Below are 26,070 nucleotides of genomic sequence, written 5' to 3' on the forward strand. Positions count from 1 at the left end.
ATGAGGATTTAAAAGATTGTACATAAACAATTTATATATACAAATAGGCATACAATTTTGTAAGCAAAATATATTTACGGCTGTAGTGTTTAGAGGACAAAGTCCCTCATTTAAGGCTTTGTATGGAAACACTGGAGAGATGGTCCCAGCCACAAAGAACTGCACTTCTGCTCCTACAACACCGCCCCTGAGAGATTTCTGTGACAAAGGCCCCCACAAAGCCCTTGGGAGCATTTAAGCACAGCTCAAATTCGTGGCGAGGCTACTGCATACCGTGCTGAAGCCTAATGAGGTGTCTCGCTGACAGTGTCGTGGCAGGATCCCATTAGAGGGGGAAGGATCTCAGCAGAGGCACTTGTCTTAACTCCAGGGTAAATCCTGACCTCTCTACTCAGGCCTCATTTCCCACACAAGGAACTACCATCCCTTACACCTCCCCGGTTTGCTAACGGGGCCATGAAGAGAAGATACAGTTTACCTGAAGATCATTCACAGACAGTACGATGTTGGGGTGACAAGACCTTAGTTTAAAGGGGAGAACAGGCACTTGGCTGTGACCATACCTGCCTCATTGATTTGGGGTAACCCTTGCATGAGTCAGAACTGGTGGGTCAATACTGGGGGCTGGCCCAGCAGCCTTATTTGCAGAAATGCCAATGCCGGTGGCTCCTGCTGATTTTGAGGGGCAATGCAGGTGCTGAGCCCTTTTGGAAAAGGCATCTGGATGTCCCAAAGTGCCACCAGCTGCCACGGCACTATAACCCTCACCACAACACCGAAACACTTACAAAGTCAAGGCGATTTCTTTGAGACAATTCTCAGAGTGCTGTTTCAACCTGCTTGAAAGCAGATACTGACACAGTAGAAGATCTTTGCCATATTCATAGGAGATGCCTCGGATCAGCAATGAACTTTCCTAACACACCTCCAGCAGTGCTCAGTCGTAACCTCCCTATTTGTTTCCTAAATAGCACACTTTGGCTCTCCCAGGCTACACAACAGCTGTGCTGCAGTGAGTAAACCTGCTCATGTCTCCTCTCCGGTCAGCTATCTCCGAAGTAGCCAATAACAATATTTAGGACTGGGAAATTGCCCCTGTGCCAAATACATAAAAAAGAGTAAGCAGCTTGAGAAACTGATATAAAGGAGTAAGTGCCTACAGCTTCCCCGTCACCAGAGCCTAGTGATCTTTCAGCACTTAGGGTCATCTTTTTTTTTTAAAAACAGCTTTCGAAACACGTGAAGAAAGCAAGAGACAACACAGACTCTGAACTCTGCTGCGAGCAGAGCTTTCTAAGTAAGTCACTTCCAAGCATTCCTGTATGGATCCACACAGATCCAACCCTCACAATCAGTGGCTACAAGCAGCGGGAGGGTAAGCAGCTTGGGTGTTCCCCGTCGCACAGTGAGAAACCCATGCTTGCCAGCATGCATAACTTGGGGGTTTACCTCACAGAGACAAAGAAACGTTAATTAGTGTCTGCATGGGCTCTGGGGTTGTTGTTCGGGGGTAAGAAGGAAATGCAACGGAGTTTTTCCCGAGCCTCTTAAAAAACGATAATTACTGAGCTCTGTGTGGAACGGCGGGCTCAATAAGACATTGAAAACTAATCAGCCAGTCTATAAATAACACCATTAATCAAGCCCAGTGGGGAACACAAGACATGAGGATCCTTCCACCAGTGAAGCACACACACATCAGGGATAGAGCACAGCAGCCCTTCAGCAGCAGCCACCGCCAGGTGCTTTGCCAGAGAGGACGATACCCGTGCAGGGGTGCCTCCAGCGAGAGCACAGCTGGCTGAGCAGGGAACATACCTGAGGCCAGCATCAGGGCTGCAGCTGCAGGGATGGAGACCTCCCCCAAACAGGACCCACAAACCCAGCACCTTTCCTCCCTTGCAGCTTTCTGCCTCACACTCAGTCAAGCAACCTGACTGCTTATCCCAGAAGATTTTCTAAGACATTTCTAAATCATTTTCTAAGGCAGCTCAGTCTAACGATCAGGAGTGTGCTAATCTCTATAAAGATACTTCTTCAACCATAACATGGAAACAGCCACCCTAGCACAAAGACATTGAGGGCCTACCTTACATCTTGACTGTCGCCACTCACACCTTCTCCTTAGAATGACCGTTCTCCTAAAGCCCAAGCTGCCCCCAGGATGGCATGGCGTGCCGGCTCTCTGCAACAGCACCCAGCCTGCTGGGATGCTCTTTAAGGTCGGGGCTGCATTTTATTTCGGGATGTTGCAAAGTGCCTCCTCACAATTGCATAGCTAAAAAGTATCCCTGGCAAGGAGTGGCCTGCAGTTGTTCTTTTTGTTATCATGTTGTTTCTAAAGCTCGCAAGCGGGAGACAGGAAACCTAGCGCAGTCTATTTAAAACTCCTTTACCTCCCACCTGAGGCTGGCAGCTGCCTCTGAGATCTTTCCTTTTCTGCAAAGTTCATGCTTAATTATGAATTGTTATTTATACTTGCTGCTTCCATGGTGCCTTTGGTATTTAATACCACACATGTTAATGAGTAGCTGTACAAAGACACTCTGCTCAGCTTTTCCCTCATCTAAAAATATGGCCTGTTAGGATTTTTTTCTTGATGCTTGCTTGACAGCGAAAGAATACAGTACTACAGATTTAAGCCTTTTTAAAGAAAAGCCTGCTCCTCAGAAGTTTCATTGCCCCACAGCTTGGTTGCCTCTGCCTTGTGCAGTGGGCACCAGCCACCAGAAGAAAAAGGCCGTGTCTCTTGACCCACACGGCAGTATCTCCTCTGCACATCCAGCACTGCCTTTTCTGAAGCAGACATCTGCGAAACGTTTCCCTATTTTTTACCACCCTCAAGAAAGCATGTGTGGCCTTATTTTACATTAATCAACTCCCTACAAGACTGGTTTGCCTGTTGCTGCCATCCAATGTCTCATGTCCTTCCCAGGCCGCCACAATCCCTGCAGAACTCATTCGCTGTTTTAGGGAGATCCTTTGCTTCTGACCATAGACAACTCTGACCTCCTCCGGCCGCCTTATCTGCCTCCTGCGCTGACCTCCCATTACCTGCATACTTGAAACGTTGCATACCATTTATCTTAACCTTTTGGGCTCTTGGCTCTTCTTTCTTACTTTCGTCAGTCTTCGTTATCCTTATTTATAATCTCCACATTCCAGTACAGATTGTTTTCCTAAACCAAGCCTAGACAGTAAGTGGGGATGCACGCCCCTGCCCAGCAGATCCCCCAACAATTATGTCTGAACCAGCTGACCAATTTCAGCCAGGGTCTGCAGAGATATTATTCTCAATGAATTAAACTCCGCGTTTCATAAAAATAGGTCCCTGAGTAATGGAAGCAGCATAAATCATTGCTCTCATTGAGGAAATGCTGCGGTGTGAGCTCAGCTGCCTGGCTACAATTCCCAAAGAAGAGAGAGATTTTACACAGGGAAGCCGTACAAAACCAAACTTCTGAAGTTCTGTCTGCTCATATCATTTGTTTTGCAGCACATCAGCCTTACTCTTCTTCTGTCTGCACTACCATCCTGTACTCTGCTTTTCTGCTTAGCTGTCTGTAGTTCCAGGTATGAGTCTAGGATACGGCTGAGATCATCCATAAACAGCACCTGGAACTATATTTAAAAATGATTAAAGTTTTTCTTTTAATTTTTCAAAATGGGTATTTTTCTAATTGTTCCACTTCTTGGAGTCATGATTACTTATTTTAAACTAATGCCAGGTTTGCTGCCACAGTAATAGAAGACCTAAGTCCCAGAGGATCAAATCCCCAAATGTTAATAGGTTTAGTAATTTTTAATGTCTCATTACTTCTAAGCCCAGTGTTATTCCTAGAAGAGAGGATGGAGCTTAAATTCTGATTTTTACATCATTCGGGATCGACCAGAGTGTTTATAACCACTGTCAGAATTAAAAGCTTTCCTAGAAAAATAACTGCTCACACGCTGACGCTTCTGAAATTGACATTAAAGCAAGGAACTCCTCTTCCAAGTTCTACAGCCATTTGTAGGCATTTCCTGTTATTTTTTCACTTTGTCTTAAATCAGAATGTAAGAGGCAACCCTCCTCCACTACAGAAACAGCCAACAGCACAGCAGAGACTCAAAAATAAGGAGAAGCAGCAACAAAGCAGAACTCGGCTCCAACAACCCTGCAAGGAGGGAGACGAAGGAGTTAGGCCTGCTGTTTTATCCTTATAGCACCCCGTGTTACACAATGTCACAGGGCATCCTGAGATCCCCAGCTCAGCCAAGTGACATAAGGACAGTTTGGCAGCTTCACCTCTGGCTATCCTCATCCTGCAGGCTACAGGCAAGCTCTCAGCAGCTGATGAGCTGGAATTACATCTCCTTCTGAATGAAAATGCTGCCTCCATGACAGTCCCCCATCTCTTGGAAAACAGCAAGCCTTCCTGCCTCCTCCATGCTGTTAAGGAGAGGGCTCCCCCAGGCAGGGCTGCAGAAGGGGAGAGAGACCATGCTCATCCCGGGCACTGACCTTGCACTCACCAGTGGGCATGCTGCTTTGCAGATCCTCCTGCTCCGCCTGAAGTGAAAAGACCGGATTGCTTACGTATTTCTTATTTTGTTACCTCCTGTGGCTGGTCCAGAAATAGCCTGTAATCCACATATCTGTCACGCTCACAGAATCTCCTTTAGCTGAAGTGGAAGTGCCCTGTGTGTCAGAGCACAAAGGTCCAAGTCCTCTCCTGGACAGAGCACATGTCTTAGCCGGTAGTGGCAACATCTGCACAGGTTTGTTAGTCTGTGCTCATGGGACACCCAAGCCAGACAAAGAGCCAGGACCAACTGGAAATACGTGGACAAAACATTTTTTTTCATCAGAAAAATTCTTGTAAATTGAACTGAGACTTCTCCTTGGAAGGCATGCAGTTTGGACTAAAGCTTTTGCTGGGAAAAGTCTCAGTTCCTGGGTAAAATCTCCAACCTGCCACTTAGGACACTCACCTGAGATGGGGAAGAGCCAGGTTCAAGCCCACAGTCTAATCAGGCAGATAAGGAATTCAAGGCCGTTTCATAGACACCTCAAAACACAACAGGATATACCTGCGAAAACCCCTGGAAGGACTTTTTCATCCTAACACAGAGCAAGACAAGTTTTGAAATCTCAATAAGGCTCATTGAGCACACGAATCTTGGGACCAAATTAGGTACTCTTCCCAGAGTTCTGCAGCAAGATCTAAGTCTCGAGTAGAAACAATAATATCTACGTCTTGGATTCAGATGGGTCAGTAAAGCTTAGGGAGAAAAACCACACAACCCAAAACCATTCAAGAGTGCTGCTGGCTGCTGCTTCTAAGAGACAGGACTAATACAAATTTTTTTGTATGCATCACAGGCACATCCATGCTGGTATCTGTTAAGACAGGATTACTAGAGCTGATCTTCGTGCCATAAGCCAATCACCAAAAGGGAAAAGAAGACATTTTCCAGGAACAGTGCAGAGGCGGCTTGTGCTTTTCTAAATGCACAGGCCATTGCTTGAAGGCAAATTAAAGGGCTAAGAAATCACGGAGCTGTCTTGGGATGGCAAATTTTAGATGGATACATCTCACATTCGAGCACCCATCACTTTCAATCTAATGGCTCCTGAGCGGTCATGCCGAGCACGCGGTATTTCAGGGCAAAGAAACACAGAGGCTGAGAAGTCACTTGGAATTAATTCAGACTCACAGCTTTCCTTCTAGGAGGGCTCTTCACTCACGCAACTCCAGCTTAAACAACTTCAATGAGCACTGACCTTCAGGTCCACTGAGAAAAAATCTGGAGAAAGGAGACCACATTTTGACTGTGCAATACCGTCTAGTCCCACTTGTCCAGTGTTCTTCTGGCTTTCTCTTTTCTCTGAGATTGGATGGGTTTTATTTGACCTGACCTCAACCCCACAATCTGGCTGCGCTATGTTTGCACAGACCCACACAAATGCACAAACAAGCTGCTTCGGTGCTGTACCTGTTTGCAAGCAAAGATCTGAAAGGAGTATTCGCATTCATTTGGGTTCCTCACTTCATTTGGTATTGGCCAAGGGATCTTTGAGAAAATGAACTCCCTCTTTGTCTGTGAGAGAGACCTAATCCTCCTTTTGCCCTGGAGGATTACTGGGTACTTAGAAAGGCACTCACATGCACATTTTTGGTTCGTGCCAGCTGCATTTGGGTCCACAATATGTAGCGTTCGCTTTGGTCTTTAGGTTTGACAATAGACATTCCACTGCACCCAGACCTCGACCCCAGAGACTGCCACCCTTTTAAAGACACCCTAAATCAACGCTCTCTGAAATGTGGGCCTTTCCCTGCTTTGCATGAGTAGTTTGCCCTCAGACAGCGTGTGTGAACTCAGCGTGCAGGCAGGCAGCTGGGCATGCAGCCCTGAAGACCAGAGTCTTTTCTTGTGCTGCCGAGCCAGTGGTCGGAGTGCATGGTTCCCTGCGTGGCCCTGCCAAAAAGACCTGGACCCCAGCTGGAAGGAAGAACCTGTAGGGCTGAGAAATTAGCTTTTATCCCAAGTGAATTCCTGGCTTTTTGTAATAGAAGTTTACGGTTATACTCAATTATAGCTTACTGTTTGTGCCGCAGTACCACCCAGAGAGCCTGCCTGTTCAGGCACTGGAGCCCACCATTCCTGGGTTGTACACCTGGTTGTACATTATTCCTATAATAAAAGGTCATTCCTTTTATTATAGGAATAATAATTCCTATAATAATTCCAAATGCCCAGTGCTGCAGCACCAACTCTGTGCATAGCTGGGCTTTTACCGCTGTGGTTGTCTGTGCACAAGGTGGGTTTGTTGCTGGCCATGATTTTGCTTTACCCACCAAGCTCAGGAGCCTTTACAGCCTACTGGTGTTCCCACACGGGTGAAGCGTGTTCTGTGCAGGTCTGGTCCAAATATTTCTAGGATTGTGGCTTAATTCTGTAAAGTAGTAATTCTGGATATAGTTCAATGGAAGTAAGGGACTCTCATCTTCAGCTGGTGTAAATTAGTACCAACTTGAGCAGCACTCTGCCACATCAGGGCAGATCTCACCTTCTCCAGAGGTGAGAATTGAGAGGTTACAACTGTCTTGGTCTGTCAAACGGTACCACCACAAAAAAGTGGAGTGCAATCCGCCCTGCACCTCGACTCTACTTGTAAGCGAAATGCTTTCCTGCACCTTGCACTCACAGAGTTTTAACCCCCTTAGAAAACAGGTCTACCTACTTACTGTGTCAAAACAAAAGTAAAAATACAGAGAAATGACATTTTCATTTTATTCTACCCCAGGACTAAAAGGACTATCTATAGACTTGCTCTTGAGTTTTTCAGAAACATCAAGTCACACCGGCCTTTGGGGATGCTGTGGGATTTGCTTGGGGAATCAGAGCGTCGCCCCTCTTCACGGGCTGTTCAGGACCAGGAGGCCATTAGCAACAATCTTTCAGACCTGGCCATAAAAGATTAGGATCAACTCTCTCTGAGGTGCGGAAGTGCTCAGATCTGTTAGTCAGAGGTGCCCAAAATGAAGACGATGTACTGCAGGGCTCACGCAAGCAGAAGGATCATTAACACATCTGTGCCTTTAAGGACCATGACTACTGCACACAGGTAGAACAATAACGCTACCTTTACTGGTTCTGGGGTATCCCAGCGCTGAATCATGCTGATCAAAAGTAATTCTGTATAAACTACAACACTTAACTTTTCTTACATAACACAAAACAAAGCACAGGCCGGCTCTAAAGGACAAGTGTAAATGAAAAAAAATAATTGCAGCTCCTATAAAGAAAGGCAGCCATAGGAAGGAAGCAAAAGTCATACTCATATAAAATAAGGGCTGGTTTCCATCTCAGGATTAGAGAATTCAAACGATTCCATGGGAAAAGACTACAAGCCCTCCATGCTGGAAAAATAGTTATGTTCACAGAGAGAGATTCAATAAGCAGAAGATATTTTCCCAGAATTACTCTTTTTACACTCACCCTTCAGAACAGTGACATTTTCCCCGATACAAAAGGGCCGTCCTAGGAAGGGGTTGGAATGTCAGGCAAGACATGTCCCATCTGGGACCTGGCCACAGGGTGCAGACCCGAGACCTGAAAGGCAAGACTAGCCCTCACCGGACCTTTTCCAACAGCACATAGGAGCTGGGGCCAGACTCGATCTGCTGGTGCAGTGGTTTGCGTGAGCACTTCCTAATATGTTAAAGGCAAAACAAACTAGGTCAGTTCAGACCAACAATTTAAATGGTTTAAAGCTAAAGATTAAGGGAGTGCTTACACGAACTGTTCCAGTGGCAGATGGATGACATCTCTGGCACTGATGAGCAAACGAGGGCATTAATCTCTTCTGCCAGCACAGCTGGATCTCTCTTCCTGGCTCGCATACACATTGCACTTTAAGGAACATGTCCTGAAATTTTACCCTAGCAGCTCCCCTTTGAAAATGTGGATGTAACTGAAGTGCTGGAACAGTAGCTCAGCTGTGTTTTGAAAAACTGGTCTCAGTGATTGGTACTGAGCGAGTGACAATCTGGACATCTATTCAGAGGGGGCAGAAGAAAGCCTCATATTCACATTTGTCACAGGCATGGTGGACATTCAGCATCAAGAACCGACTCAAGTCTGCAGCTGAGTTGTCTCTCTGCTCTCTAACCTCATTATTTTGCAATGTTTCTTGGTATGCTAGATTTTAATTGCAGTAACTTGAGGGGTGGAGTGCATTTTACAGGCCTAAATCACCTTCACGGGTGTAGCAATGCCTAATCCCCAGAATATGGGCTACTTCTTACGAGCTGCTTCTCCATCCCACTCACCCACCTCTTCCTGGACAAATTCCTGAATCCCTTACTCAACGCAGCATGCATTTACTTCCTCAGGACTTCAGCAGGAGATTTGCTCAAGTGAGAAATGAGTATAGATTGAGTAAGGAGATAAAGATTTGTCCAGCTGCTTTACAAAACACAATCTCTGCAGCACCTGCAGCATCATTTTGCACAGAGTTCAGAGACCTGTAGCTCTCAGGGACTGTAGTATAGAAAAGCAAAGAGAAAAATGCGGTTACTACAGAACCCAGCTATGCCTATTAGTTGTCCATCCATCCCTGAGGCAAGAAATGCTATCGTTGGTTCATCACACCTCCTCTGCACCACATTAACTGGACAGGTCCACTGGAAAACCTATGTACTGGTCCAGGGAGGGCACAAAAATAGCCTGGCAACAGCAGAAAGACTTGAGCTTTTCAGGTATACAGAGTCCACAGAACGTGGTATACGCACCAAGCAAAGAAAAGCCTGCTGAATACAGCAGAGTTGCAATCCGGCTGATCACTTCCTTGCATTTTTATTTTTGAAGAGTACAATGAGTTTGCTGTGGTTACTGTCCCCCTGCAGCAGTGATATCACAGCTTTTTTAGAACTTCAGCCATAAATGCAGCTATAAACCAATGCGGGCAGCAAAGCCCATGGAAGTGAAGCCATTCGAGTTGCAACAGTGTGCCCAAGCTAAGGCTCTACCCTCTGAGCATTTTGTGATTCTTTGACTTTTGATGAGAGTGACCAAGGCAAGATACAGAAATGCTGGCTGCTAAGCTAAAAAATAAATAAATATGTGTTTGTCACTGAAATTATTTTTACCATCTGCCAGTCTGGCAGAGGTGAGAGCTATCTGACAAGAGTTTGGAAAGGATGAGGACTGCAGCCATGACAAGACACATCAGATGAGAGAGGAACCCTTGGCCTCTCTCGCCTGGTGCTATGCCTCAGTGCATCCCCACTGTGCTCACACAAACCACCTCAAAGGAGGAACCAGCCTTCCCGACTCCACTCCCTCCCGGCAGCGACAGAGGCCCCTGGCACCTGCAGCTCCTCCAACAAAGGCAAGGGCCGGCCACCTACCCCTGCCCTGTGAAGCCAGCTGGAGTGCGGGGCGGTGGGGGGCCGGCCACCCTGAGCCCGGTGCCGGCGGTGCAGGAAAGGCAGCCCCGCCGCCCCACCGCACATTCCTGCTGCCAGCGGTGAGGGGCACGCTCGGGGGACGTGCACAAAGCAGCTAATTTTAAAAAAGAAGCAGGAGGGAGGTGAAGAATAGGGAGGACTGTAAGAGACAATAAAGCAATTATTCCAGTTTCAGCGGGCTGGGGAAGCATTGTAAGGGTGGAAAAGACAAGTGGGCTCGAGTCTCATGATTAGCACCGAACGGAGATGGATGAGAAACTAACACCAGAGCCACAAAAACCTTCGCAGTTGCCAGCAGCCAGGTCTCAGCCCCTGGTGGGACACTGCCTGTCTTTGCACGGCACTGCTAAGTAAAGAGTTACTTGTCTCTGTCTACATAATGAAGTCTTATACAGCCTACATTAGAAACAGGATTAGTAACATCATCACTGATACGTGAACAACTGCTAAGAGTAAAGAAGTTGTGAATATTTTTCTTTCAATCACAGGACTTGAAATTTCAGGCCATTTAGGACTAAGCTCTATTGTTATGCAGCATAAATAGACCTCTGCCTTCCTCCTGCTGAAAAGATACTACAAGCATCTTTCCTGTACACAGCCCTATGTGTGGGAGCTCTTCTATGCACCCTGCCAACAGGAAAACTCTTCCCCATCACCTTGTCTACTGTGTTTTGGTCCGACGATCCTGAGCCTAGACCCAAATCATTCCTTGGGCTCAAAGCAAGATCTGAAGCTGGGACTTTGGATGTTTTCCTGCGTGCACTGCAGGGCTGGATTAGCACCCGCAGAGGCTGGGGGAAGCTCACACACTCACCTGGATGAGCTCAGGCTCTTTCCCGATGATGCTGCCCTTGAGTACCAATGGGGCAAAGCACCTCCAGGAACAGTTAAGACAAATTACACTACAGATCAGCATACGGCTTTGATTTCCAGGGAAATGCCTCAAATCCTGATGGGTTCCTGGGAACATGAAGGTGCTACTCTGTAGATAAAGAACCTTTGACAGCTCTTGCGAAACCCAGAAAACCCCACTTTGTCTAAATGCCTATCAGCTTTTAATGGGACTTTCCTCACAAGTCACTTAAGACACATCTTAAAAATCCACCCAAACCCACGCTGTTTCAAACAGTATGAATTGCTTTTCCTTAGAGTAGCTCCAAGGACATTAAGAAAGCACGGAGGAGATGACCACCCACTGCAGTGCCAACTGGCAGTCTGACTTGAGGTCTTCCACAGCTAAGTAGAAGGCAGCCATTTACAAGTTAATGAAAGACAGCTCACATGAAAAATTATTATTCCCCAGTGTGAACACCAGCACCCTCTCAAATGAAGCCGCGTCTTTGCTAGGGACATGCAGTGATCTGTAGCCACAGTCTGGAAATCTCTGCTCTGCATATCAATAGGAAAAAGGGGAGCAAAACATAGCCCCAATCTCAGCCTCTCCTCATACACAGAACATGCTGTGACCATCCTCATTAAAAAAAAAACCTCCAAAACTAAGTCTTGGTGGAGCCAGTCCCAAATACAAATTGTCACTTGAGTCAGAAGTGCCAAAATCTTTCACAGAGTGAACAGCAAACCTAAATCCTATTAAGCAGCCATCACCGTCAATATTTATTCCTCACAAATCAGGGACAAGTAGCCTAATAAATGGTGTCAGACTGAGCCTTGTGAGATGGAAGAGGAAGGGGATAGCCTTGGGGAAAGGACATGACATTAATCAGTATCACCCCTGCAAAACCCTTGACAGAAACAAGGTAGTAAACTCATTAGCCACTTAGAAACTAAGCTCCTTTTTTGCTTCGCACAGTGATAGCCCACAGTTTCCAGCCTGAAGGTTTGGCATCCTTCACAACAAAGCCACCGGGCCCCATAAAATCTTTTCCTTTCAATCTACCTCTCAACACACACCTCTCTCTGGTCCAGCGAGGCTTTGCTGGCTTAACTGCTCTCTTCCCCGACACAGAGCAGCACCGTCCTAAGGTCTGGACTGCAGCGCATTAAGCACTCAAATTAGAACGGAGTAAGTGAGCTCCCGGGCCAAAGATGTCTGCACAGGAAGACAAACAAATAAAATTATGATTTCACAAGGCAAACTCCTTGGCCGCAAAAGCCACTTCAAATATTGCAGCTTCTCCTTCTCCCTGTGGATCATTCCTGCCCCTGGGTGGTGGTATACGCTGTCTTGTCAGGTGTGCAGCCGCACCGCAAACCAGGGAAGGAAACAAGCCCAGCTTAACTTCTGCCAGATGACTCTGCTGAAGATCTCTGTGCCAGAGCCCGGAAACAGACCCAGCTTTCCTCTGCATCTCATCACAAAAAGGAGTTCACGGTGGGTGAAACACAGTGATGGCACCAGGTCTTTCAACCGATGTAGCTCAGTGAAGCTATTTGGATTTATATTTGCCCCTCGCTTGAGACACAGGCAAAATTTTGGTTTTGTTTATATGCTGTTGCTAGGCCTTCTTTGACCCCTGCATTTTCTTGTTTCTCTTTAATGCTTGCTACCCTATTCTTCGTCCTCTGCACCTGGGATCTAATAATCTGCCTGGAACAGCCAGGACCAATACATACTCTTAACAGACAAAATGTTGGGAAATCCGCTTAAAAAGAACTTGTGAGCTGCGTAACAATATGGTTTGCTTCTCCCTGCCTACATGGGAAAATACAATATTAAGACAAACACGCTCCAGGCTTGACCTTTCCATCAGGGCTGTAGCTTAGTTTTAGAGCTATGCCTTTACAGCACAGATTCGCTCCCATCTACCCGGGGAAACTTAAGCTGCCATAGCACGATTAGGATGCAGCCATCTTGCACGGGGGGCCCTGTCCCCACTATAACTGTACTGTGCACTGGCCATCAGTTATCATCACGTACTTTACTTAAATTAGTCTGAAATGGAGTCTGTCTCCAGCCTGGAGCCTGTTTGTAACTGCAAAGGAATCTGTGCCGTCCGTAACACACGAGACGGGATCAGGTCACTGCTGGAGAGCACTTGGCCTGGCTATTTTTATTGTCTACCCGAATACTTTTCTTCAACGCCATTTTAAGTTGCTGAAAGAATAGTAAAGATGAGATTTTTTTAAAAAACAGATACACTGATAATCCATAGGAACTGTGCCCTTTTAACTTTGGGACGTTTCTCAAATCTTTGCTCTTGTTGCCAGGATGCTGAAGGCATTTTGAAGTCACAACATGATGAAATCTAATCAGGGTGAAGTGGGCTGGTTTCATTTTCATCAGATTCCTCTTTCAAAGGCACAAATATACCCTTCTGATCCTTCTCCTTCTCCCTACCACTAGAACCGAGCTGTTACAGCAGTTACTGCTACATTAAAAAAACCACCCAACCCTCCTCCATCAAGAACAACTGATGATTGAAATTCTTCATGTTGCTTTAAACCCAAAGGACGGTGCCACTAACTCAAGCACTGGTGCAACTAGAATGTAAAGGATTAGAGAAGTGGCTCGCATCTGAATACAGGCAAGCATGCAACACATCACGATTCACCAAGCTTTTCACTCAAGTCAAACTTGGTAACAACCTCCCTAAATTATCGCTTTCAAACATACACAGTCTTTTCTTATGTGTCTCTTCTTTCCACTTGGGTATCACAAAGTTTTAGATATTTATATCCTCTTGCAACTTTGGGTTCTTTGGAGCGCATCATCTATTTTCAACACAGCACTTGCCAAGAAAAGGGAAATGGTTGCGAAGACGAGCATGCAAATCAACAGTTTGCATCTTTCTCGGTCTCCTCCGCAGGACAGATGACCCTCAGGGAACATCCCTGTTGCATCCACAAGAGAGAGGCAGCCACAGTGACAGGAGAAGGGTGACCCACTCTCTGCTTGATTGCCACTGTCAAAATGAAGGACGGTGCCATCCTGGAGGCTGTCAGACAGGATGGCTGAGACAGCGGGAGGCTGTGAAATCCTACTTTTGGAGTGGAGTCAGGGCTTGTCTAAAACTGGTACAAGAATTAGGGAAACACTGTCATTGTCTCTCCCCTGGTTTACAGGAGTTTAGCTGAGCTCTAGGTATTGTTCATTCAGGGCAATACACTTTATCCCCACTGTGCAGCTTGCTTGTATGCCCGGTGATATAAAGGTAGTCTTTGTGTGGCGAGACTCAAGACTCCCAACTGCACTCTTATAGGAATCCAGAGCACAAATAAGCTTCCACTTGGGGACGTTCATGAATAAGCATTTGTAACGGGCAATTAGTACTTAATTTCAAATGTCTGACCTGTCACAGGTTTGGGGCTAGGTCTGCAGCTAGCAAAAATTGGCTTCATTCCATTTCCACATCGATAACAGGTTTCCCGCCCAGAGACTCGAGCATCTCATACGCTGTGAATAGTGTGGCTACAGCGGGCCTGATCCTGCTGACCATAAGACATTCTCTACTCCCACATCCATTAAAGTCAGCCAGTTTGCCACTGCGAGCACCAAGAACTCATCACATTAGTTCTGCTGAAACCCATGCTAAGGGTCAAGTCAGCCCACCACAGGTTTAAAATTGAGTGTGTGTTGTTGAATCAGGGCCCTCAAAACAGGGGTTCAGCCCTCACCCCTTCTCCTACACTCGTAATGCCATTCCGTAAGCAGAGGTACTACAGTCTTCACCTGGATGTCCAAAGGCCAGACACTGAGCTGTGGTTACCAAACACCCGGTGCCGGCCACGATAACTCTTTGTCTAAACAAATGTTAGCCAAGCTAGAAATTCTGGTGGGAATCATGCAGGGCTAGGGAAGAGTGGCATTATAAAATACCCTGTTTGATGTCATATCCTGCTAATTTATTTACTTATACCGCCACTGAGGTGAGGAAGCCCAGGAACGGACCAGGCCCTACTGTGCCAGATGCTCTGCAAACACCACGGTGAAGGACGATGCTCGCCTAGAGGGCTTACCATTAAAGTAGGGTCCACCCTAACTAAACAAATGCAGGAAGGATGTTTTCCCCGTCACTGCTGTTCCCTCAGCACCCTTCTTGAGTCCATCTGCTTACCGATGCCGACTGCATCCTACTGCAAGAAGCACAGCTTTTCTCCTGTTGCTGCCAAGAGCTAGGCCACTCCGCAGAGGGAGAAAGGCTCTACATCCCACCGCTTTTCTTCTCATAAAAAATCTGGGATCTGCTTGTTTGCCATCTACTGAACACAGGGACATTTGACGAAGCTCTTGGCTGCTGCAGAATCACAGCTTGCCTGTCTCCCAGAGGCAGGACTCCCACCTGCTGCGGTAGCAGCCCTCTCTGCAGAGCGATGCCAAGGAGGCTGGAGCTGACTGTGTATGTAGTCGTTGGCTTCTTAGCAATGTTTTATACCTAAACTTCTGGCCTGCTGATCTCTGGAAGAAAAGCCTCTGTGATTATTAAATGACAGCCTGAACTTTCCCATAAAAATTACAGTAATCCTTATTTCAGTCAAATTGAACTTCCCTCTTCAATTTAGGAACCATAGGTGCCAAGCAACATTCAATATGGGCCAACAAGCTCTCTATCTTCTAAATCCCCATATTATAGGCCTGCAGGAACACCCCTCTCTCTCCCAGGTGTAGGCTGGCCTGGACTTCACCTCTCCTAGTCAAAGGAGCTTTAGGGTATTGATTTTTCCCTAACATTGTTCCTGCTGGAGCTGAGGAAAATCTCGACAAGCACCTAGCAGGACCTGAGTCAGGCCTCCACTGCTAAGAAAATACACCGGGCTGCTGAGATTCACCCCACTGCTTGCTGGGCAAAAGAAGGCAAAACATGACTGAGGTTTGGGATGAAAAATGCACATGCTTCAACGGATGCTGCTAGTGTCACCTAATGGGCAGGGAGCACTGAACAGACAGGAAATTTAAGGCTGGGTATAGGCAGAAGAACATGCAGACATCAGTCTTTAAAAGGCATTATAGCCTTTTAAAGATATATATAAATACATATAAATATATTATTTATATATATAAATATATATAAATATATACATCTGGACCTTCTGGGCAGAACAAGCTGAGGAGAAAATTGGAGTGAAGGCAAATGGGCAAATGAGGTCTGTGGGTCACATTACTCCCAAATTTACAAAGAAAGATGCTGGCTGATAATGTTATGTTTGAATATAAATCTGTACTTGCCATTTTAAAGAGTCTGTGGGTCATTCCAACCAGGTGATAAAATTTCCAGCTTCTGTCCCAGTATCTCATTGCAAGATGCCTGCCAGCAGAACTACCTCCAAGAACACTACACTACTTACCAAAACATGCAAGAGCCACGCGGTGCGCGCAAACAAGAAACCTCCTGCTGTTAAGACGCCCAGCAATTTCCTCCAGAGAAAGTGCTCTAAAGGGACCCTTCAAAGTCTGCAGCTCTCGCCAGCTGCAGCATGGACAGACAGGACAGTTGAATGATGTGGTCCTAGAGGTGTGCGTGCAATCAGAGCAAAAAGATGGGTTTTAAATCACACGTTCAGAATCCTTCCGAGTAATGAGCTTTCACATGTGGACAGAGGGAAGCACAGCCCGGCAGGGTCTGATCCTACATCCCTTCCCTCCCCGACCGCTCCCTCCCCGCATCCAGAGGCTCCAAAAACACCAAACAAGAAGATAGCACCTGGAACGGGAGGGGGCGACCGCCCCCAACCGCCCTCCCCCGGGAGGCTCCGCCGGTGCCAGCCGGGCTCCGGGGCCGCCGCCCTTTGTTAGCCCGCCCTGCCCTGCCCTGCCCTGCCCGCCCCCGGCGCCTCTGCCCTGGCAGCGGGAGACCGGCCCCACATGCACCCCGGGCACCCCCTGCACGCCGGCTGCCGTGCAGCCCGGTCTCCGTCCACCACGCCGCCCCCAGCACCCCGCTCTCCGCGCACCCCGGCTGCCCTGCAGCCCGGCCGCCGTGCCCGCCCTGCACCCCGGTCCCCGCGCATCCCCGGCCGCCGTGCACCGCCCGTACCCCGCTCCGCATGCACCCCAGCTGCCGTGCGCCGCGCCGCCCTCGCCCCTGTGCATCCCCCGCCGCCAGCCCGGTGCCCCCCGGCCCCCGCAGCCCGGTTCCCCGCCGGCAGCGGCCGTACTCACCGTGCCCCGCGGCGCCGGCAGCTCCCGGCGGCGGCGGCGCCGCGCTCACAGCCCCGGGCGAGGGCGCCGGAGCCCGGCGGCGGCGCCCGCGGCCGCCCCCGGCAGGTGCCGCGGCGGGCAGCCCGCCCCCAGCACCGCCCCGCCGGCCCGGCCCGGCCCGGCCCGGGAGAGCCCGGCCGGCCCCAGGGCTGCCTCGGGAGAAGCGGCCTTGCAAGGGGGGGCCGCAGGAAGGCTGCAGCCCGAAGCCCCCTGCAAGCTGTTGGTGCGGGGACCCCCCACCGCTTCCCGCCTCCCCTCAGCACCCAACGCGGGGTGCTGGGGCGAGGAACCAAGGCCGAGGGGCAGCCCGCAGCTCTGCCCACCGCATCTTGCCACTGCACCCTACCACAGCCGCACAGCCCGGCCACCGGTCACCACAGCCTGCGCCAGATGCAGCCGAAACCTGCATCGGCCCTCAGTGAAGCGGTACCGACCCACGCTGCCTTGCGCTTTTTATGGCCACGATGGCTGGGCAGAAAATCAGCAGTTGCATGCCGCAAAACTGGGCTGGGTACTCAGCTCTCCATCCCCGCACAGCTCCACTGGGGCTGCGCCACAGCATGAACTCAGCCTGAGCTCCCGTCCGGTCGCGGTGCACAGACCTCAGAGAACTGGGCTCCCTCCAAAGCACTGCCATCCTTTCCCTGACCTGTCCCGGTAAAAGTCCAGTCCCACCATCCCATAAATCAGAGGCTGTCGGGCTGCATTGCGGGTGCTTCTGATGGCACGCTGATCCCACACTATCGCAACCCTGCGGTCCTTGAGAGCAAGTCTCACCAGCCACAGCAAGCCATGTTAAGGCAGGGGTGGCTTTAACAGCATCTGCTGTCACCTACTAGGTTTGTTTCATACAGGACATTTAATCAGCAAATGAGCTATAGTAAATTAATTTAAAAGCTACATGAAGCTGAACTGTTGTATCTCATAAAGGAAGATGACAGGCAGAGACCGGGTAAATAAACCCTTCTCATTTCTCATATTTGTCGTGAATAACTAAAAAAAAACCCTTTCAAGCCGTGGAATGATTTGTGTTATACACAGGGGAAGGAGCTAAAGTTTAAAGCGGGAATTTGTACTTCTAATGCCCTGTTCTTGGCTGGTGTAAAACAAGCACAGTGCTACTACTGAGCCGGGCTGGTTTATGTCTAGCAATTAAAGTGGCCAGACTTCGTGTCGTGGAAGTCTTCCTGGCTGCAGACTGCAGGATTTCACTTTCCCGTTCCCAGCGATGACAGATTTTGCAGGTGAAATCGGTTTCTGCTTTCCCTCCCTGCCACTTGCCATCCACCCTCGTGCCCTTTTGATGCCTAACACCTTCCTTTCCCTTTCTGCCCTGTATCCTCCTTTAGGACTCCTGTTTTTTTGTCCGGTAGCTGTTTCCTCCCGAGAGGTTGCTCCACGTTCACCCTTGTTCTTTGGTTTTGCACGTGGATGCGAATACGGCACCTGCTCCTGCGGCTACGGCCTTTAACACCAGAGAGCCGTGCAGAAGGAAGATGGCAAGTCTGTGGGGGAACGTGATGCATATTCACTGAAGGAAAGAAAATACCTTTTGACCCCAAAGAGGTGACTGAAGGAGATGCTGGAAAAGCTGCTCTTCACAACATGAGTATCTGGCCCATAATGGATCTTTTATCCAGGAATGTCCAAGGCCCATCCAAAAGCATCCCTATTTTATAGAGGGAGAAATTAATATTTTGTAGAGGGAGGAAAAGGGATGTGGCCTTAATTCGAGTGGGAAAGGATCCCACTCCCCACTGTGCTCTTCACAAGAAAGAGGCACTGGCTTCCCTGAAGCCATTTATTCACCCACCGTTAAGCTATCATAAAAGGTTACATGGATAGTTTTATATCAGTTCATAAGTAACTTATTCTGTCTTAGCTTAAAATGGTTCCTGTTAGTCTTATGTGAACTAAAATATTCTACTCCCCAAAAATAATAAAAGTGGCTTAATGGCCTTTTGCACAGGTGCATCTGTACCAGGTTAAATTATGCTCAGCCAGTGCTACTTTTCATGCTGGCATCTCTTTCTCTACCGGCTAACTCATAATCACCAGCTTAAAATGCTTAACGTTTAACAAGATGCATAAGTCATAGAGCCTGTGATAAACCAGAATGTGAGATGCGAAAGGAACACTTCAGGTGATGTTATAAAGGCAGTAAGCATTAGCTATGAGTCTTAATTGTGAAACCCATCATGAAGCGGCACCTCTCACAGCAGACTAAGTACCATTTCCCATATTTTTTCCACTTGTGCTTCCTAGTGAAAAATACTTATCTCTATAAAATCTGGCGTGCTATCACACACGTGATGACTTTGTGACGACTTTGAGCATGCTACAGTTAGCATGGCCATCACGGTCAGATTTCCATTGGGGGACAACATAATCATCCCGTCCACATGCCTAAGAGGATGCGCCATCAAAATGGGTTAATAATTTCAACAGCTCTAAATCGCTATCTTATGACATGAAAGGTCAGGTTTTGGAAACAGGATTAAACAGCCTGGTAATAATGGTGAGGAAAGATTACTCAGGTGGGGCCTGCCCTCTGGCTTGCTTTCCGGGCAAGGGTCCTTTTCTGATCTGAACCAAACACACCCATCACCCAGCTAAAAACCTGATTGCTTTCTCCAGAAGCAAGTGAGACTACTCGCTGCCAGCAGAGCTCCTGCTTGCAAACATCATTCAGTTAAAGGCGTGACTTTTGCTATCACCTCTCCCCAGCATGACTTCTCTCTCTGACTGGAAAGCTACGTGGAACGCTGTATTTTCCCACACCAGCATATGCAGTGTATGTCACCTGTTCAGGATCATTCCATTAGGAGCCAGATGGACTCGCAACAATTTGCTTCATGAAATTATTCCAGACGGTTTTATTGAGGTTTTAAAGACTTTAAGTGTACTTTGCATCTTGGCCAGCAACTCTGAGAGATACCGAGTGGTAAACAGTTTCACAGAAGTTACCAGGCAATGAAACAAAGTCCTTTTTTGGGATGTAATCATAAAAGCTCATGAACATTTGTCCTTCTGTGATAAAAACAACAACAAAAAAATTACCACCCGTAGCATAAAGCTGAGGCTCCCCATAACCTTGGAGTATTTATTTAAGCATTATGTACTTATGATAGCACAGGTACTCACCCTGAGGCAGATGACAGGCAGCTAGTCCAAGTAGGAATTAGCTATGAGCGATCATAACAAGCACATACTGCTGACAAAAGGAAACCTTCAACACAACTTGCAGCCATACCACCCTGGAGCGATGACCACAGCTTCCCTTCTAGACTAAACAGGCGTGGGTCAGGCAAACATCCACGCTAGGGAGCTGAGGTGCTGCAGGTAGCTCTGGCTGATGGACAGCCACATCTAGGAGGTGCTCAGTGTCCACAGCTCAGCTTGTGTCTCTCCTGCATCAGCAACACTACTTCTATTTTGGGTTAGACGGCAGTATCTTTCTGAAATGCACGGACCATTCTCCTGCAGGATACCGCCAGGCTGTTGGGAATGTGCTGACGCCCTGTACCATCACTGGACCAGTGCCCTGCTGAGTGGTGGTGGCAGTGTCCTAGCTAGGATGTCTCACTGGCCTTACACAGCTAAACCCATTCTTCTCACATCTAAAGCCACGTTCACATCTTGCTGGGTGACGCCTGGTCGTCCTGCGAAGTGCCAGCTTGGAAAATTGCACTTTGCACAGAATCACAGAATCATAGAATGGTTTGGGTTGGAAGAGACCTTAAAGATCATCTAGTTCCAACCCCCCTGCCATGGGCAGGGACACCTTCCACTAGACGAAGTTGCTCAAAGCCCCATCCAACCTGGCCTTGAACACTTCCAGGGATGGAGCATCCACCACCTCTCTGGGCAACCTGTTCCAGTGCCTCACCACCCTCATAGTGAAGAATTTCTTCCTCATATCTAATCTAAATCTACCCTCTTTCAGTTTAAAGCCATTACCCCTTGTCCTATCACTACATGCCCTCGTAAAAAGTCCCTCTCCAGCTTTCTTGTAGGCCCCCTTCAGGTACTGGAAGACTGCTATAAGGTCTCCCTGAAGCCTTCTCTTCTCCAGGCTGAACGACCCCAACTCCCTCAGCCTGTCCTCATAGGAGAGGTGCTCCAGCCCTCTGATCATCTTCTGGCACTCCTCTGGACTCGCTCCAACAGGTCCATGTCCTTCTTATGTTGGGGACCCCAGAGCTGGATGCAGTATTCCAGGTGGGGTCTCACCAGAGTGGAGTAGAGGGGGAGAATCACCTCCCTCGACCTGCTGGTCACGCTTCTTTTGCTGCAGCCCAGGATACGGTTGGCTTTCTGGGCTGCAAGCGCACATTGCCTTTGTGCAATTCTCCCCTGATCCTGCTTCAACAGAAAAGCGATTTTTCACCGTTTGGTTGGAGCAGCCCTGGATGGCGTGCTGTCCTGTACGTGCTTAAGCAGCTGCTGTGTCACAGGGCAGCCTGTGTGCAGGTCAGCACGCAGAGCAGGGCCACTTCTCTGGCACAGCTCAGCTCCTATTGAACTATCTCCATAACTTTCTCCAGCAGGGACCAGGCTAAACGCCGAGCCCTTCAGTGCTTATTCTGGAAAGAAAAGCCCTTCCATGCAAACAAATGAAAGAATATACATAACAAAGCATGATTTCTCCACCAGGTCACTCTTGTGACACCAGTATCAAATGGTACATCCTGCAAAGAGTAAGGATCAGGGGGAGGACTCAGAGGGTTATTTTTAACATTTTTTGCAGGATTTTGGTTTCTTGCTTGGTGTTAGCTTCCAATGGCAGTTTAATCCTATTTAAGCACAAGAGTAGAGTTCATACAGTCTCCCTCAACAAACCGCAATCATCGATATAGAGGATTTTCCTCAGTCCTGCTGGGGTTTTCACTGCCTTTGAAAACCTATGTCCTTTGACTTAAAAGAAAAACTGAAGAAACTAGAGCCGGACTCTCCAGTGCCCAGATGGCTTTCCAATGTGTTTTTCCCAACTGTTGCAAGTTGCATGAGAAGCTGAGTGAAATATGGCAGAGACGGATATGAATAAGTGTTCAACGGGTGCGGTGAAGACCTTGCCCATCTCACTGCCCCTTCCCACCTGGCAATGGTGGGAGTCAGATCGAAAGCAGGCAGGCAATTTCATTTTAGCTCCCACGTCACAGCGAACAGCTAGCGTGTACACTGCTGTTGTCAGCCCTGGAGCCTGCCAGCTGGATCTGGAGCAGGGGGAGATAGCCTAAGAAAAACTTGTGTACACACCACCTTGACGTCCATTTGCTATGTTTGCCTTTGGGAGTAGATGAAGACGCCCTAGGGCTATGTTCGCACCATTCTTGCAAATAATTGTTGGAAACCAGTTGCAGGAGCCACCACAACTAGAGCTCTGGATGGTAAGGGGAGAGTCGACCCATGGCCGTGATGTTTTGAGGGTCAGGTTACAGCAGCCCACTTTGCGTGCCATAAATTTGTTCACTGTCAGTGGCCACTTTGAAATAAAATCTAGCATTCTGGTCAGCGGACCACACAACACGAGCTGCACACCTTGTCAAATGCAGACTAGGGGCATTTCTGAGGGTCATGGAGGCTTTCAAGCTATTACCTGCTTCAGTTCATGCCACTGATGGACTTGGTAATGGAGACGGAAGAATAAACACAGCATGTTTGCTCGAGCTGAGGCCATTGCGTATTAGCAGGATCAATGCATGTACATGGTAAGTGGGTACAACTGCCCTAGACCTGCAAAGCACTCAAGCACATTTTTCAGTCTGGTGCCATGAACAACTCCACATACCTCGCCTTCCCCATGTATTTCACCAGAGATGACAGGAATAACTGTGCTGTGGGGAAACAAAGGACTCAGACATTCATCTGGGAGTTTTTTCTTTCACTTTTTTCTAGTCGCCACAAAAAAACCCTCCAAACCTCCAAATGAATGGCAAAAAATCCAAAGGGAAATAACTATTAAGAGACTTGTCAGAAGACCAACAGCAAATTAAAGAAAGATATAGGCTAACTGGCAGAATGAGGAAGCCCAGGTATCACAGAGAACGTGAATGCCAAGTGCATTTTTAGGAGATTGTATTCACCCTGATGCACCTGGGCCCTGCATCACAGCAACGCTCAACAGTGCTGGAGCCAGCGGGAGCCAGTGCTCCTGTTCTCCACCTCCCTGGCCCCAGGCTCCCTGGCGCCTGGATGCCAGGTACTGCCTTGCTCAATGAACAGCGTGCTCAGGGCACTGGATAACCGAGAAAACTTCCTTCTTCCTGTTTAAATAAAGCCATCATGTCTCCTGCGAGGCGGGGGAGCGCCACATGCTCGCATGCCCCAGCGATGGCACTGGAAGAGTGGCGTGGCATCAGAACGGCACAGAGCCCCGGATCCCTGTGCTCCCCCTCATCCCGTGCTCCCCTGCCTCCCCGTCCTCTTGTTTCTCGCAACACAAGCTGCTGGACACAGAGCTGGGCTACAGCTGGTTCACAGAAATGGAAAAAAGATCTTATTTGAAGGATGAAAGGACAACGTCAAACGCTCCAAAAGGAAACTGTCTTGTGCTTGTAATTTATGTCACTGGCTTGCTGGACAATGCAGATGCCAGGCTACAGTAAATTTGGACCAGTTTGTGCATTTGCTCAGGCAGCTGGTGTGAAATGCGAGACCTGTGTCACGTTTGCTGGTGGAGGAAGGGAAGGCGTGGGATGGACAGAGGAAATTAGTTTTTGAAATAAGACATGGGCTGCACTGAAGAAGGATTTTTTCCTTTGAGGAGTTGTTTGCAACGCTGACCTACCCACAGACCATGAAGAGCGAGAGCAAGGAGGGGCTGGAGCCGGGGCTATCAATCAGAGAAGAGCAAAACTCCAGGGGAGGTTCAAGTTTTGCAAAACGTGCCCAGTCGCCTTTCCATTTTGCAAACCTGAACCACAAGTTCTTCAGAGCCAGGACCGTTTGAATCCAAGCCCATAAAGCTCGGGGAAGTTTAGAGAAACTCCCCATTTTGGCTCATCTCCAATTCAAATTAACTCCTGGACGGCGAGGAGGTGTTCAGATAAATATCAGAAACTGCTCTCTAATGGGTCAAGGCCATTTTTTCCAGTGAACAAAAGTGATTTTTCTTGCATCTCACCTACACTGCATACCTCAGACTGAACTTAAAATAGCTGTGAAAAAAAAAAAGAAGCGAGGAACTCCAAACCCTGCAGCAATGAACAAAATCCATTATTAAATTTTCTCATGGAGACTTCTCCCAAATAAAACCAGTGAAAAATTGGTTTAAGATTGAAATGAAATTCAATGCGAGAGGTTTGTAAGGAAGTTCACTGTTATGTCAAGGGGAATTTGGAAAGAAATTACATATTCACATGTGCCGGCTCAGGAAAGTTAATTCTTAATGTTTTATCCAACTATCCCGTCCTCTGCACTGAAACTTTCTAGATTATGTCCCTAAGCTTTTCCCCAGTTCTTGGCACTGCAGCCACTGTGAGCACCATTCTGTGAGTAGAGATATCCCTAAGATATAAATGAGGATCATGATGATAGCATAAAGAGGAAATAGAGGAAGGCTTCTTAAACATATCATGGAGAGGAAAAGGGCAGAAAATAGATGTGCATCTACTTTTCCTCTAGCATCCTGGAGAGGTGAAAGGCAGACAGAATGGCAGCTTTCTCTTGCTGTGAAAAACCTCCTCTTTCCTTCTGAGCTACTGACAAGCAGATTTAGGGAAAAGAAAAGGAAAAAAGGACATTTGTACAGTGAAGAAAAAAGGAGGAGGCTTTGAAGACCTAATTAACAGACTCTGTCCCAAGTCACTTCAGTTCAGCTGCATCGCAAAAGTCTGACAGAGATCCATGGGACCACAGCAATCTGCCTAAGAGAGTAAGACACTGTAAACAAAACCAGTCACTCTGAAAACCCACCCCCCTCCAAATTCAGGGGGCTGGGAAGGGGAGGAAGCCGCAGCTGAAGGATTGTTTTCCTGCTCACTAATAAATTTAGTTTACAGAACCTTTTGTGGGTCCCTTTTAAGGTTGTTTGTTGATTAAAGCGGCAAACAACAAACTTAGCCTTAATTTATGCTTCTTTTAACATTTCAAGCTTGGGGGGGATGCTTTTTATAGGAGTTAATGAGGCAGAATAGGTTCTTTATGGGGAAGATATTTTCTCACCAAATTAAAACCTGTATTGAAAATAAAATAATGAGATGAAGGTAGCTTTTCTTTCAGAAGTAAATAAATCTCGGAGTAGGAAACTTCTCACGCACTTGGAACTGTCCTTATCGGAGAGATCTGAGAACAGCAGGTTCATAACATGTTCTCTCTCTCTTTTTTTTTTTAATTTTGCCTTCCTCCTTTCACCAAGATGGTAATAAAGCATTATTTGCTGAAAACATGCAAACAGCTCCCGCGCGTGAGAGCACGGAAGCACTGGGAGCTCAGCAAAAGAGAAAACATCTAGTCCCCTTTTGCTACAGCAGAGCCATGAAAGCCCACAGCAGGGACTCGTCCCTACCATAACCACGGGGATATCCCAGGCAGGGCAGAGAAATGGGCCACATCATGCCATCTTAGACACCCGTGCAAGTCCTAAAGTAGCTCCTAGCAGAATCCCATGTAAGAGATAATCTTCTAAATTAAAGCTTCCTTGCTGCCTCAAATCTACTGCATTTTGCCGGTTTGGTGTAGCAGCACAAGCAAAATAAAGTACCTGAGTGGGCAGTACTGGAAGCTACTGTGTGACACCAGTAATCAGCACAGGATGTTATTAATTAGGGATAAACAGACAGAACAAGGTCCCTATGGGATAGGAGAGCATCAACCCTGGTTCCTCTTAGCAATGGGGAAGAAAGCCTTCCTTTCATTGCAGGCTACAAGCACACTCAAGAATGATAACCCTGTTTGTCTTCGCCGGAAAGGCTGAATAAATGCAGCTCTCACAGGTGTTAACAACTGGTTGGTGCGGTCTTTGCTATGTGTGGTGCTGTATATGCAATTGCACTTTTGGGGTATTCTGTTTTT

The sequence above is a fragment of the Aptenodytes patagonicus genome, chromosome 4 (genome assembly GCF_965638725.1).
Source record: "Aptenodytes patagonicus chromosome 4, bAptPat1.pri.cur, whole genome shotgun sequence".
Lineage (NCBI taxonomy): Eukaryota > Metazoa > Chordata > Aves > Sphenisciformes > Spheniscidae > Aptenodytes > Aptenodytes patagonicus.